Genomic DNA, 14,171 nt, shown 5'->3' on the forward strand with positions numbered 1-14,171 from the left:
ACATTGGGATAACCGAGAGCCTCTGAGTCTGGACGGAATATGCCAGGCGGTGGGACGGAGGTGGGGGGCAAAACGGGGACCGGCTCCTGTCGCAGGCACCAGAATCACTGCAACCGGGCCAGTGAGGTGGGGGGCAGCACCTTCCTTTTCCAGCCCAGGCAGCAGAGGTCCAGAGAAGCTTCCCGCCTTGCCTAAGGCCACAGAAGTCAGCACAGAGGCTCTGAGGCGGGACAGCGGGATGGCAGGCAGAGGGAAGAGCTACCCTTGTTCCTACAGGTCCGAATGTCCCATGTCCCGGCCAGCCGGGCCTTGGCGTGTGAGCACATAGCATCATGACATCCAGAACACCTGCCCCCAACCCCCCCCCCCCAGCTGCACAGCCTGGGAAGAGGCTCCTCGCACTAGGTCTGGAAATGACAGTCCCATCTCTGTGGCTCACACACTGCATGTCAGGTGGCACCTGGCAGAGGACGAGAGACTTTGCAGAGAGGGGACCGCAGTGCGGGGGGCAGAGAGCCAGCCAGGAAACGTTCACCCACATTCCACATTCTTTACCCGAAGAAATATGGAAGACTATTACACATTTTATATAAGCTTCCTTTAGCAAAGGTTATTTATTTATTTATTTTTTTTAGCAAAGGTTCTTAAAGAGTTTTGATTCCTGTAATGTATCTGGAAAATTTACCATCATGAAAATCCATTCCCCATGGACACTAGGTAAAATGAAGACCCTACCGCATGAGAAGACACTCAACCCATCTGGGCTTCATGTTGTTGTCATTGGTGTTAAAAAATACACAATGGAGATGTACATATTATATATAATGTATATATATATTTATGCACACATAAATGCACATATGGCATTAATGCATAGATATGGCTAATCCAAATAAAAACAGCACAAAGATATACAGTACAAGCAACTTTCCTCTACCACTGTCCCTCAGTTTTTCAGTCTGTCCCCAGAGACAACTATTATTCCTGGATTTTCTATGTTCTTCCAAAGACAATTTGTGTGTACACAAGAATTCTTAAATATATGTGTCTGCCCCTGTTCCTCTCTTTCGTACACTGACCTGCACTCTGCTTTTACCACTTGACATGATTTCTTGGACACTATTTAATGACACGGACATGTAGGCTGGTCTCAGGTTCCTAACGGCATCATCAGCCCTTATACAATGAACTACTATTGCTTATAATACTTTTGTTTGCTTGACTCATCCGCAGGTGAGGCGTGTAGTCTGGTTCCAGTTTTCTGTTACCATATAAAGCGGTGGCTCTTGTATGTGCGTCTTTATGTACATGTCCAACCCTACCCTAGAGGATGAATTACCAGGCCAAAGGAGACACATGTTTTCAATTGCAATCGATAAATCGTCGAAGCGCCCTCCCAAGAGGCTGGGCCAATTTCCGGCCCCACCAAGAGGGGCAGAGCCCTCTGTGCAAGAGAGCCAGAGCCCTTTACCTCCCCAGCAGAGCATATTATCAAAATGCCGACCTTTGCTGATGGGTGAAAAGCATGGCATCGTCTGATTCTAGACTTCATTTTTGTTTCTCACATTGTAAATGAGGTTGAGACTCTTCTTTACATGTTTATTTTTTTTTTAAGATTTTATTTATGAGAGAGAGAGAGAGAGAGAGAGAGAGAGACAGAGACACAGGCAGAGGGAGAAGCAGGCTCCATGCAGGGAGCTCGATGCGGGACTCGATCCCGGGACTCCAGGATCAGAGCCAGGGCTGAAGGCAGGTGCTAAGCTGCTGAGCCTCCCAGGGATCCCATTCTAGGAAAATAAAGAGTAACATTGTTGCTCATGTTCTTTGCCCATTTTTCTGCTGTTCTTTTTCTTGTTGATGTGTAGCATCTCATTGCAGATGAAAAGAATTAACCTTTTGTCATATTTTTGTAAAAGATGTGTTCTATACGGGCCGTCTTTCGGCAGCCAACTGTCTCTCTGCCTCCAACACATTCTCCATGGTCTGCCAGAGTGGCCGTTCTGAAATGCCAATCTGATTGTCACCCTCCTACCTCAAGATAGAAGGCAGCTTCCCACCACTGGGATCCAGCTCGAGCTCCACACCTGGCTTTGGGGGGCCTCCATGTGGGGTCCAGCTTTCCCCAGCCCTGACCAACAGGGCCACCACGTTTGCAACTGTGAAGGTTGTGCACTGCACCAGGGACAAGAACACAAGAAGGATGTAAGGGCGCCCCCTACAGGTGAACCATGGGTCAACTTCTGGGTCCCATAATCCTGATCTCAGCACTCACCAAATTTTTGCCATCCCCTGTACTTCCAGTGCACTTCCATTCCTACCTGGTTTCATCCATGCTCTTCCTTCTGCCCCTAATGCCTTTCCTCCCTTGGGGGTCTGGGGAGCTTCCTCCTCCAGATATTGATGGTCACCTCCTCTGCTCGCATGGGTTCACCCTGCCCCAGGGTCCCCCAGCCGTCCTGTTACCCCTTGAACCCACGTCAAGGTGGATCTCTCTTTAGGGCAGGGCTGTGCTCATTCTCGTCTGAATCTTGCATCAAGCAAGGGCCCAGCACAGAGGAGGAAGTGTGCTGAGTGGAGGAAACAAATGCATGAGTGAATGAATGAGAGAAGGCAGCCTCTGACTGCCAGACTCAGTGGGCATAAAGCGGGGCGCAGACCCAGAACCTCCTCAGCCTTCAGCCCGATATAAAGTCATGCATCTACCCAATAGGTTGTTCTTTTGCTTAAATATCCATTTTTATTTTTATCTAAGTGTTTATATATTAAGTGTTTAAGTTTTATTTATATATTAAGTGTTTATGGATATCCAAGTGTTTATCCAAACACTCGGTGAAATGCAAATTTTTAAAAAAATGCAGCAGACTGGTTCTACCCAGGTAATTATAATCTGCCCTGTGAGTCTGCAGTGAAGGCCTTTCTTTTAGTAGGTCTATTGCTCTTTTCAGATAATTTTTTTTAAGATTTTATTTATTTATTCATGAGAAACAGAGAGAGAGAGAGAGGCAGAGAGAGGGAGAAGCAGGCTCCATGCAGGGAGCCTGACGTGGGACTTGATCCCGGGTCTCCAGGATCAGGCCCTGGGCTAAAGGCAGCGCTAAACCGCTGAGCCACCGGGCTGCCCTCTTTTCAGATAATAAATTAAGGCCCATGCAGGAAGCAGGTTCTTCCTCCCCTAATTCCTCCAAAGGGGCATCTTAGGAGGATGCAGTGGGCACTGGCTGGGCACACTCAGGGGAGGGAGCGGGGCTCCAGGGACCCTTCCTGGTCTGGAGGGACCACAGGAGGTAGGTGCTAGAGGAGCTCCTTCTCCCCAGACCCCAAACATCTGCTTGATGCCCTGATCTGGGCCAGTCCTCTCTGGCCAATCCCTCCTCAGATGGCCAGTATGTCCCCGGCTCTACCTCCATCACCGCCTGGGGAACCTGCAGGGCCCCTACTGCTCTGCCCACCTCCCCAGTCTGCCCTCAATACCCCCCTGCATCCTGAGGGGCCTTCAAAAATAGAAGTGGATAAGAGTTGTCCCAGCTATGCTTCCCTCCATGGCTTCCCTGGCTCTGCAGAGCAAGGCTGGGATCTCTGCCTGGCACCTGTAGCCCCTCTCCACCTCCAAACCCATGCCCTGCACCTCGTGGGACCTATGCCTCTGGCAGCCCCACAGGGCCCCTGCTGGCCTGGCTATGGTCTGCTCAGGCGGCAGAGCCCAGGTCTCTCTGCTCCCTTTCCTTCCTGCCCCTACTCAGTGGCCGCTGAGTACTTTTTGTGCGCTGACACAAGCCCAGCCCTGGTGAGGCGGTGGCCACATCAGCAAAACCAGACACAGCAGCCAGCCTGCTGCCGAGGGTCAGACAGGAAGGACTGAAGTGGAGAGGGCCGCGTGGTGGCGGCGGGCGGGTCCCCCAGGTCAGGCAGCAGGGATGAGGAGGAGACAGGGCGAGGCTGGCAAGGGAAGGCCAGGCTCCGCAGCCCCGGTAGCCTGGTCAAGATTTCTTCCTTGCCACCGAAGAGTGTTCAGAGGCGCTTGTGTTTTAAAATAAGCATGCTTCGGGGGCGCCTGGGTGGCTCAGTCGGTTAAGCATCTACCTTTGGCTCAAGTCATGATCTCAGGGTCCAGGGATCCATCATCCCCTTTTCCTCCCTTCTCAGCGTGCCTACTTCTCCCTCTCCCTCTGCTCTTCCCCACTGCTTCTGCTCTCTCTCATTCTCTCTCTCTCTCTCTCTCAAATAAATAAATAAAATCTTTAAAAAATTAAGCATGCAGGAGGGTGGGCTATGCAGTGCAGGTGGTGCATGGTGGGGCTTTCACCTGGCAGCGGCTCTGGAGACACAGGGCACACACTTCATAAGGCTTGTAGGAGGCAAAACTCAGGGCAGCTGCTTAATCCCTGTCTCAGCTTCCTCTGAGAAGGCAGGGCCTGGGCCATCATGTTGGCAGCAAGTCATAGTACACAGCTCAGTACAGGGCAGATGGAATGTTCTGGGAATGAATGAATGAATGAACGACAGGTCCAAGAGGAAATGCTGAACAAATGAAGGATTTGACACATGGGGAAAGTGAGAGGTGGTGTGTCCCCTGGGGGAGCTAGTGACCCAGGGCTGGGCTGGGGCACACCCAGCGGCCGCAGAGCCAGGAGGGAGGCCTCAGGATGTCTGCTTAGGCCCCGAGGCAGTGTAAAAACCCCAGCCCCTACCCCTGCTCACAGGAAACTGTCACTTCCCCACACACCCACAGGCAGAAGCATGCACTGTCCAGATAAATAAATCTGAGCCACTTTTCAGCATCGTTTCATGTTCCCGGGAAGGTTGGGCCACATGGCATCCAGCAGCAGCCCATTAGCTGACAGGCTGAAGCATATCATATTGAATTCCACGGCCCGCGGAGCCCGGGAGACCCCGTGCTGCTCTGAAATCCGCGCTGATTTATTAGAATGTAACTGTGCTACTTATTTCCCATAATGAACCCCCTCCTCTTCCAGGGCCAGTTTTCCAAACCTCCACCAGAGAAGCAGGACTGGGAGGGTCTTGAACTCACTCCTTGTCTACAGTTTGAAAACAAGAGGAGGGCAGCCCAGGGGGGCTCAGTGGTTTAGCGCCGCCTTCGGCCCAGGGCCTGATCCTGGAGACCTGGGATCGAGTCCCATGTCGTGCTCTCACCATGGAGCCTGCTTCTCCCTCTGCCTGTGTCTCTGTCTCTGTCTCTCTCTGTGTCTCTCATGAATAAATAAATAAAATCTTAAAAAAAAAAAAAGCAAGAGGGTATGACATGTGTGGGAGCAGGTACTGGGTGCTGGGGACTCAACTCCGGTGCTACTGGCAGTGTTGATCTCAAGGCATGGCGCTGTCCCCCTGTCTTGCCGTCTATCCGCTGCCCCGTGTCTGTCTGCTTGCCCGCCCCATCCCTGGGTTCTCCTACCCTTGCCCACAACTACCTCAGGATGTAGGGCCCGGCCAGCCAGGGGCTCAGCCCCTGGAGCTCACACTCTGGCCATAGCACAGTGCATGTGCCTCTGCCACACCTACTGGGGCCTCGGGCCTGGGCCTCTGCCTTCCGCACGCACTACACACAACAGCCACAGCCCTGCACACACTAGAAAGGGGCATACACCCACATTGACACGAAAGCCAATGCTGGACGGAACCACACACAGAAGGGTGACTAGGCGGCTCAGTGTTTGAGCGGCTGCCTTGGGCTCAGACCATGATCCAGAGTCCTGGGATCGAGTCCCTTATCATGGGCTCCCTGCTCAGTGGAGAGCCTGCTTCTCCCTCTGCCTCTGCCCCACCCCTGGCTCATGCCCTCTCTCCCCAAGAAATAAATAAAATATTAAAAAAAATAGTAAGAACCACACAGAGTCACGCCCATAGATCCCCACTCCATCCCAGTGTGTAAGATACACTTATAATGTCTAATTATTTTTGAATATAATTATAAAATTATTATAAAAATATAATCTATTTTTGAAGGCCCTTCAGGATGCAGGGGGGTATTGAGGGCAGACTGGGGAGGTGGGCAAACCGACACACAGCACATCCCTCACACACTCATTCACATATACACACTTTTACACGTATTTTTTTGATTTCTGATTTTTTGTTTTTTATTGAAGGATGATGGACATACAATATCCCATTAGTCTTGGGTGTACATCATAGTGATTCTCTATTTTTATACAATATGAAATGATCCCCTGGATAAGGCTAGTTACCATCTGTCACCATACAAAGTTATTACAGTATTATTGACTATATTCCCCACGCTGTACATTACATCCCCATAAACCTTTGTTATTAATTCCTACTTTTGTTGCTCTGAGGTCAAGAAATAGGACTTTCCCTTTGTTGTACCTACTCAATGCCAAGCGCTTTGTCAGGTGCTAATTACCCAAAGTTGAATAAATTTGGACTCCAGAGCCTAATAATGGAGAAGACAAATCCACATGGACAATTTGATGCATGCATGGCAGAGAGAATGCCAGAACCTGTATTTGCTTTAATATGTCTTATATATTCTTCTCTACTTGGGTTGATCCCTGTTTTTGTTAATTACCTAAACACTTCTGGGCTAAAAAAAAAAAATCTCTGTATCACACCATTTGCTTTTCTTGAATCATTAGCATGGATGCTCATATTCTCATTTATTATCATCTGTATTCCTTCTTTGCAACTTGCCATTTCATATCTTTGCCTGTTTTTCTGCTGGGATAATTATTTAATTCTTCAAATTGGCAGTTATTTATCCTTTGCTATATTCTTGGATAACACTTCAAACTGATACTCTGGGATGGAGCACGACTTTGACTTTCAAGCACATGCGGTCTGGGTTTTGCACTTGGCAATGATACCATTTACCTCCAATTTTTTGTTTCCAGGCAGCACCTACCCCTTGGTGCCATGCCCCTGTGTATTGATGAAGCATTATTTGGGTTATCTGAGCATTCATTTAGGATGGCTGAGGCACTTGCACAAACCTGACATGTGAAGGCTTGCTGCCCCGTGAGTGGCAATGTTGGACTCGCCCTTGCCTGGTGGAGAGGACTGCCTGCAAGGGAATCTCCTTGAGAATCTGCCATCCAGGTTGGCGGTCTCAGCCATTCCCTCCACTCAGTGGGCACCTGTGCCACCCTCCCACTGGGGTGGGATGAGGAGCGGCTCCACCTCCCTCCTGCAGGTGTCGTTGGCCTCTGTTCAGCCTCCACTGCCTCTTCTTGCTTGCCTGATGCAGGAGCCATGGGGACACCTGCTAAACTTCACATTCCACAGAATTGGAGGCATACATGCAAATTTCTGGTACTTGAAAGTCGGATATGTATGTTTGCATGCACGTGTTATGTGTATGGATGTATATTTGTACTATACATATATGTGTATGCATCCACACATATTTATACACACATACAATCACATTTATTTGTTTGTTTGATTCCTGGCTCTGCCTGCTGAAAAGTTGAAAAAGAAAAGGCGTTCTCGTAGCTCTCAGATCTTGGTCTGCGATTGCAATTCTCAGAGTTGCTCGGGTATATGACTAATCCATAGCTGGGGATAGTAGGTACAAGGTGAGCCTGCACCTCTTACGATGCTAGAAATCAGGAAGTGTTCAGAATCGACATTGAGGGTGTCACCAGGAAGTAGGTCCCAGTGTGAAGAAGCTCCTGTGGCCAAACCTGGGACTGTTTGAACACCAAAATAATTAACTAATTATAAGCCCTTAAAAATAGGACTTTATTGGACAGCCCTGGTGACCCAGCGGTTTAGTGTCACCTTCAGCCCGGGGTGTGATCCTGGAGACCCGGGATCGAGTCCCATGTCAGGCTCCCTGCATGGAGCCTGCTTCTCCCTCTGCCTGTGTCTCTGCCTCTCTCTCTCTGTGTGTGTCTCTCATGAATAAATAGATAAAATCTTTTTTAAAAATAGGACTTTATGTGTCCATACTGATAATAGATAAACAGAGGAGAAGGGAGTTTCTTTGTTGTTGGCAGCAAAATTCCAAGAGTCAACTGGCAGTATAAAATGGGCACTAGAGTTAGAAAATCATCTTTCACAACCATCCTAGTAAAGGCTGAATCAATCAAGAATCGTTAATGCTTGCTAAATCTAAGGGGACATCTTGATGAATAGCAGGATATTTGCAGTCTCAAAACGTCTCCCCATGGACTGCTTATTCATCACAACCCCAGTAATTACACTGTGGAGAAATAGGACCACACCTCGATCAGATGATAAAAATTAACATCAGTAAATGACAGATGGGCATCATGTATCTCCAGATGTGTTACTCCGAGAAGAACATGGTATGCTCCTTGCAGTATTTTGGCCCAGAATGAATAACCAGAAACTAGTCACAAGGAAATATCAGACAAATTGCAATATTATTTTTCTATTAAAGAAAGAGGAGGGCAATTGTTGGTTGCAGTCTCCCAAAATTCAATGCCACAAGATAGAGAAAAGTCATAGAAATATTCTAGATTAACAGAGGTTAAAGAGATGCGACACCTAAATGCAGTCTCTGACCCTAAACTGGACGCTGTGCTGGAGGGAAAAACACTATAAAAGGACATTACCGTTTCAACGGAGAAGATTGGAATATGATGTTACGAGGTTGATAACTATCCTGTGATTATGCAAGATAATATCTCTACTCTTAGTGAATGCATGCTGAAATACTGAGAGGTAAAGGACCATGACGTATGTCACTTATCTTCAGAGTTCAGAAAAAAATTGCAGGGGTGTAGCGGGGAGGAGAGACCAAATGATAAGGCAAATGGAGTAACAGCGTTAATAGGAGAATCTGGGTGTTCTTTGTACTGTTGATTTTAGTAAATTCACTGTTAAGTGTGAATTTGTTCCAAATCGGAAGGTTTGTTTGTTTGTTTGTTTGTTTGATCCCAGGGCTTAACATTTTAGACTATGTGCAAGTATAATCACTAAAAAGCAAAAAGAAAGAAAGAAGGATAGCAGGGAGACAGAGATAACTTAAAAAAATAATTACATCTGTCATGAATTGCAGTCCATAATCTTCTGCCAAGTGAAAAAAGCAAACTGTCCATTGATGTGTCGTGTGATTGCATTTTTTTGTCTTAAAAATATTAGTTTGTATGTTCAGGAGTAAAGTCCATCAGAGTCCTCGATCAGCTGTTAACAAAAGATTTCCACAGAGAAAGGGATTCGTGAAAGAGGGAATCCCTTTTAACTTTGTATGTTTCTGTTTGTTGTTATTTTTCAGGAAAATTCCTGAAAAGAATTCAAAATAAGGAACAAAGATTCCCACAACTCCTGGACCCATAAACTGCTTTTCATTGTCCTTCAGCTACTTTACAGCTCCCTCCATCACAAAACTCTGATTAAAATGCATATGATTCTTTTTTTTTTAAGATTTTATGTATTTATTCATGAAAGACAGAGAGAGAGAGAGGCAGAGACTTCGGCAGAAGGAGAAGTAGGCTCCTTGCAGGGAGCCCGATGTGGGACTCAATCCCAGGACCCCAGGATCACAACCTGAGCCAAAGGCAGGCACTCAACTGCTGAGCCACCCAGGCATCCCAATGATTCTTATTCCCTATTTGCAGAAATCCAAATCGCATCCAGTGGAATGTACTTGATTATGGCCCTATAGATAGACTAGTTTTGCATCTAATTGTAAAATTTGTTCAGCAGTTGTGATTCCCTATATAAATGTGGCTCTCTGAATTCTCTTTTGAATGGGTTGTGACAACTGACAGGTTTCTTCATCAATTAATGAGTCAAAAAATGCTAAACATATGTTCGTTTTATATTTGTGTGAGAGTCATGGTTTTATCATTTTAAAAAACTAATCTTTTAAACACAAGCATTTGTTAAAATCTAGAAACGTTTTATTTATTTATTTATTTATTTATTTATTTATTTATTTATTTATGAGAGAGAGAGAGAGAGAGAGAGAGAGAGAGAGAGAGAGAGAGAGAGAGGCAGACACACAGGAGGAGGGAGAAGCAGGCTCCATGCACCGGGAGCCCCACGTGGGGCTCGATCCCGGGACTCCAGGATCACGCCCTGGGCCAAAGGCAGGCGCTAAACAGCTGAGCCACCCAGGGATCCCCTATTTTATTTTTTAGATTTTATTTATTTATTCATGAAAGACACAAAGACAGAGAGGCAGAGACACAGGCAGAGGGAGAATCCGGCTCCCTGTGGGGAGCCCGATGTGGGACTCCATCCCAGGACCCCGGGACCATGACCGGAGCCAAAGGCAGACACTTAACTACTGAGCCACCCAGGTGTCCCAAATCTAGAAACTTATTTTAAAAGAAAAACAGTCCAGAGATTCTCCAAAGAGCTAAATCAGAATTACGGGGGAAATCCCCAACTTGTGACTGCGGTGCAGCAGGAAGCCCCAACATCATGTGCCAGCAAAGTATGAACACCACCAAGTATGGGCCTCCAGGGACCCCACACAGCCTCCCCCAGGGATCCTGTGTCCCAGGTGAGTGGGGGTCCTGGCCCCCTCATTGTCACTGTACTAGAGTTATTGGCTGGCAGGGAGGGCGTGGCCAAAGTCAGACCATCATCCTCAGGGAAAGCGCTTTTTGTTTTGTTTTTTAAGATTTTTATTTATTTATTCATGACAGACACAGAGAGAGAGGCAGAGACACAGGCAGAGGGAGAAGCAGGCTCCATGCGGGGAGCCCAACGTGGGACTCGATCCTGGGTCTCCAGGATCACGCCCTGAGTCAAAGGCAGACGCTAAACCGCTGAGCCACCCAGGATCCCCGGGAAAGGGCTTTTTTATGCTTCTGACTGGCTGGGTCTCTCAGAGAGCAAGACATCCTCAGTTAATTTGTTTCCTGGACATTTCAAGGATATATAGAAACAAAGAAATGCCAAAAGAGAGTCACAAAAATAGCAGTGAATTTTAAACATTTATGTTGCATACATGAATGTTTTAATACAAACTCAATAAACAGTATATCATAATTGTACCATTCATCAGATAATAGGATCAGGATCTGGTGCACTGGGGGGTGTGCTCTGGAGACAGGCTCTTCCCCTTGCTAGGGGTCTGGTCACCACCCAGACTGTGGGGACAGCCTTGCTGGGTTGTTCAGGTGTGAGGTCCCCTGTCACCTGCCTCTCCCAAAATGCACAGGCCCCCTCTGTTAACAGGCACCAACTGGTATCTGGTGAAGAGTTTCAATTTTGTATATTTATTGCATAAGTAGACACTTTACTGAATTCTAACCATTTTTTGGCTGATTCACAGTTAAATTTTTAAGACAGCCCCATCATTTGCCTTCTCTCTCCCAATGGCTATAGTTAATTTCTTGCATTTTTGCCACTGACATGTGAAGGTCTTGCTTCTTACCTCATTGGGATGGTCTCCGGTTCTACTCTTAAGGGTGATGTTGGCTATTGGCTTGAGACAGTCTTTTTTTTTTTTTTTAATAGTACCTATCTTTTTTTTATTTTATTATTTATTCATGAGAATACACAGAGAGGAGACAGAGAGAGAGGCAGAGGAACAGGTGGAGGGAGAAGCATACTCCATGCAGGGAGCCCGACGTGGGACTCGATCCGGGGTCTCCAGGGTCACGCCCTGGGATGAAGGCAGGCGCTAAACTGCTGAGCCACCCGGGCTGCCCAGTCTTTTTTTTTTCAATGTGCTTTTATTATAAAAACAAAACTATGTTCAGAAAAGAAATCCAGAAAATACTGATAAGCAGAGAGAGACAGAGAGAAATACAAGTCTTTCATTATCTCACCACCCCTTGGTCCATGTGAACACCTCAGTGTATGTCCTTAATAATAGTTATTATTATCTTAAGATTTTATTAGAATGATTGTTATTGTTCCAAGAGTAGGTAACATTGATTTATGTATTAGTAGTGGTGGAAGTACAGGAGTGATGAGCAACATCTCGGCAGACAGTTACAGAGACCGTCATTCCCACTTGGTCGTTGGGGCCATCAAGGCTGAGAGGACTTTACCCATTCCCCTAAGCTTGCATGGCTTACCCACAGACATTAAGACCGAAACCCAGGGTCCCTCCACACACAGGCTCAAGCTCTTACCTACACTCCCCTGCCTCTCAGTCCAGATTTGCTTTTGCAAATAGATTTTAAGAACTAGACTTAACTCCTCCTGGACATATGGTCCTGTTATCAGCTTTTACACCAAATAGAGTATTAACAGCTCTCGTTGTCACTTGTCCTTCTACAGATTTAAAGGCTGTATAGCGATAGCTTTTCATTACATAGATATGTTTTACTTGTTTTATTTTTAATTTTTTTGTTTGTTTTGTTTTACTTGTTTTTAATGGCTCCATATCAAAACAAGCAATGAAAACCAGTTGCAGCAATGCCTGGGTGGCTCAGTGGTTGAGGGTCTGCCTTTGGCTCAGGGCATAATCTTAGGGCCCCTGGATGGAGTCCCACATCAGGCTCCCTGCAGGGAGCCTGCTTCTCCCTCTGCCTGTGTCTCTGCCTCTCTCTGTCTTTCATGAATAAATAAATAAAAATCTTAAAGAAAAAAAGAAAACCAGTTGCAAAATATCGAAACAATAATAAGAGTAGACAGTAGAAGGTGTACATCCCTCTGTCCCATCCTGCTAAGCCCCAATGGTCACAGGAAGTCATCATTAGTAAGCAGCACATTTGCTTCTACATGGCTCGTCCATATCACTAAGTAATTTGTTTTCTTTGAAAGGACTGGGGGTATGCAGATCTACTTCCTGCTGTTCACACACAGCGTATCGTGACCATCATTCTAGATCTACGCATCCTCTTTTTCATGCACAAAAATCAAGAAGTCACATCTGGCTCCTGGCATGAGCAATGGGGAGGACAGTAGAGAATTTAGGACAGAAAAATCAAGAGCTCCGTCTTGGACACATCGAACCTGATGCCAAGTGGCGATGCTAAGTGGCTAGGTGGCCTGTGCATGTGGGGCTCAGAGAGAGGAAGCTGGGTATAAAAACTTGGGAATCAGTGAGAAAAGAGTGGTGGGGATGTAAATCCGTGGCTGTGATTCCTGTTGACAGGGAGTCACACCTGTAGAGAGGGGTCGGTGCTTTTCAGTTCACCACAGGCCCTACCTGATGCTTTCAGAGTCATCCCAGGTGGGCCTGCTTCCATCACTCAGTCACTTACGTTGTCGGGTAACTGAGGCTTTGAGCTTTGCATTGTCAGGGAATATTCAGGAAAGGCATCCAACTTTGGAATTAAGGCAAAAGAAGCCAGCTTATCATTCCAGTGTCCCCTAGAGTATTGGGGTTTTTTTGTTTTATTTTTTAAGTTTTTTTCCTTTTTCTTTCTTTCTTTTTTTTCTTTCTTTTTTTGAGAGGGAGAAAGCGCATGCGTGTGGGGAGGGTGGGCAAGGGTGAGGGCAAGACTCTCAGCAGGCTCCATGCTCAGCACCAGCCCACCACAGGGCTCCACACCAGCCCTGAGATCATGACCTAAGCCCAAATCAAGTCAGATGCCCAACTGACCAAAGCCACCCAGGTGCCCCTGGAGGACTGTTTAAGACTCTTGGCCCAGGACTATTCCATCTCTAGGGAGTATGTATACATTTTTATCTGACTTGCCATCTACTATTTAGGTATGCTAGCTGTGCGGGAAGTCACTCTGTGTCCACTCCACGTGGGGGCAGGTCAGGATGCAGCCCCCCGGCTGTGATTTTATAGCCCTGCAGGGCATTCGCTAGTCTTGACCGTGGCCAGATGGTGCTCACAGGCCTCCCTGAAACCTCACCATTTCTTACTGGGACCTCTCACCGAATCCCCACCAGGACCGCTCAGGAACAGCCTGGGCTCCTCATTTAGGCCCGTGGACTCAGCCACCCCTTCCTTCCTTTGGGCTCCAGGCTAAGGCCAGGGCAGCTGGGCACCACTCTTGCCGTGATCGGAAACAGTGTGACGCCCGCAAGGGGACATCTCGGTCAGTCGTGCCATGTTCTTTCAACCGGGAAACTCTCCCTTTGCTCTGGAAAACCTGCTGTGTTATTCCTTTGATCATTTTCATCCTTCCTTTTACTCTTTTCCCTCCCTGAGGAATTCCCAGTAGTTGGATGTTGGGACCTGCTGGATGGAGCTTCTAGATGTTTTTTTCCCCTTCTCTTCATCCCATTCTCTGCTTATATATTTTGTTGAGCTTTCTGGAAGAACACCTCAACTTTGTATTCCATCACTTCTGGATAGCTTGTTT

Source organism: Nyctereutes procyonoides, unplaced genomic scaffold, assembly GCF_905146905.1.
Source record: "Nyctereutes procyonoides isolate TBG_1078 unplaced genomic scaffold, NYPRO_anot_genome, whole genome shotgun sequence".
NCBI classification, from domain to species: Eukaryota; Metazoa; Chordata; class Mammalia; order Carnivora; family Canidae; genus Nyctereutes; species Nyctereutes procyonoides.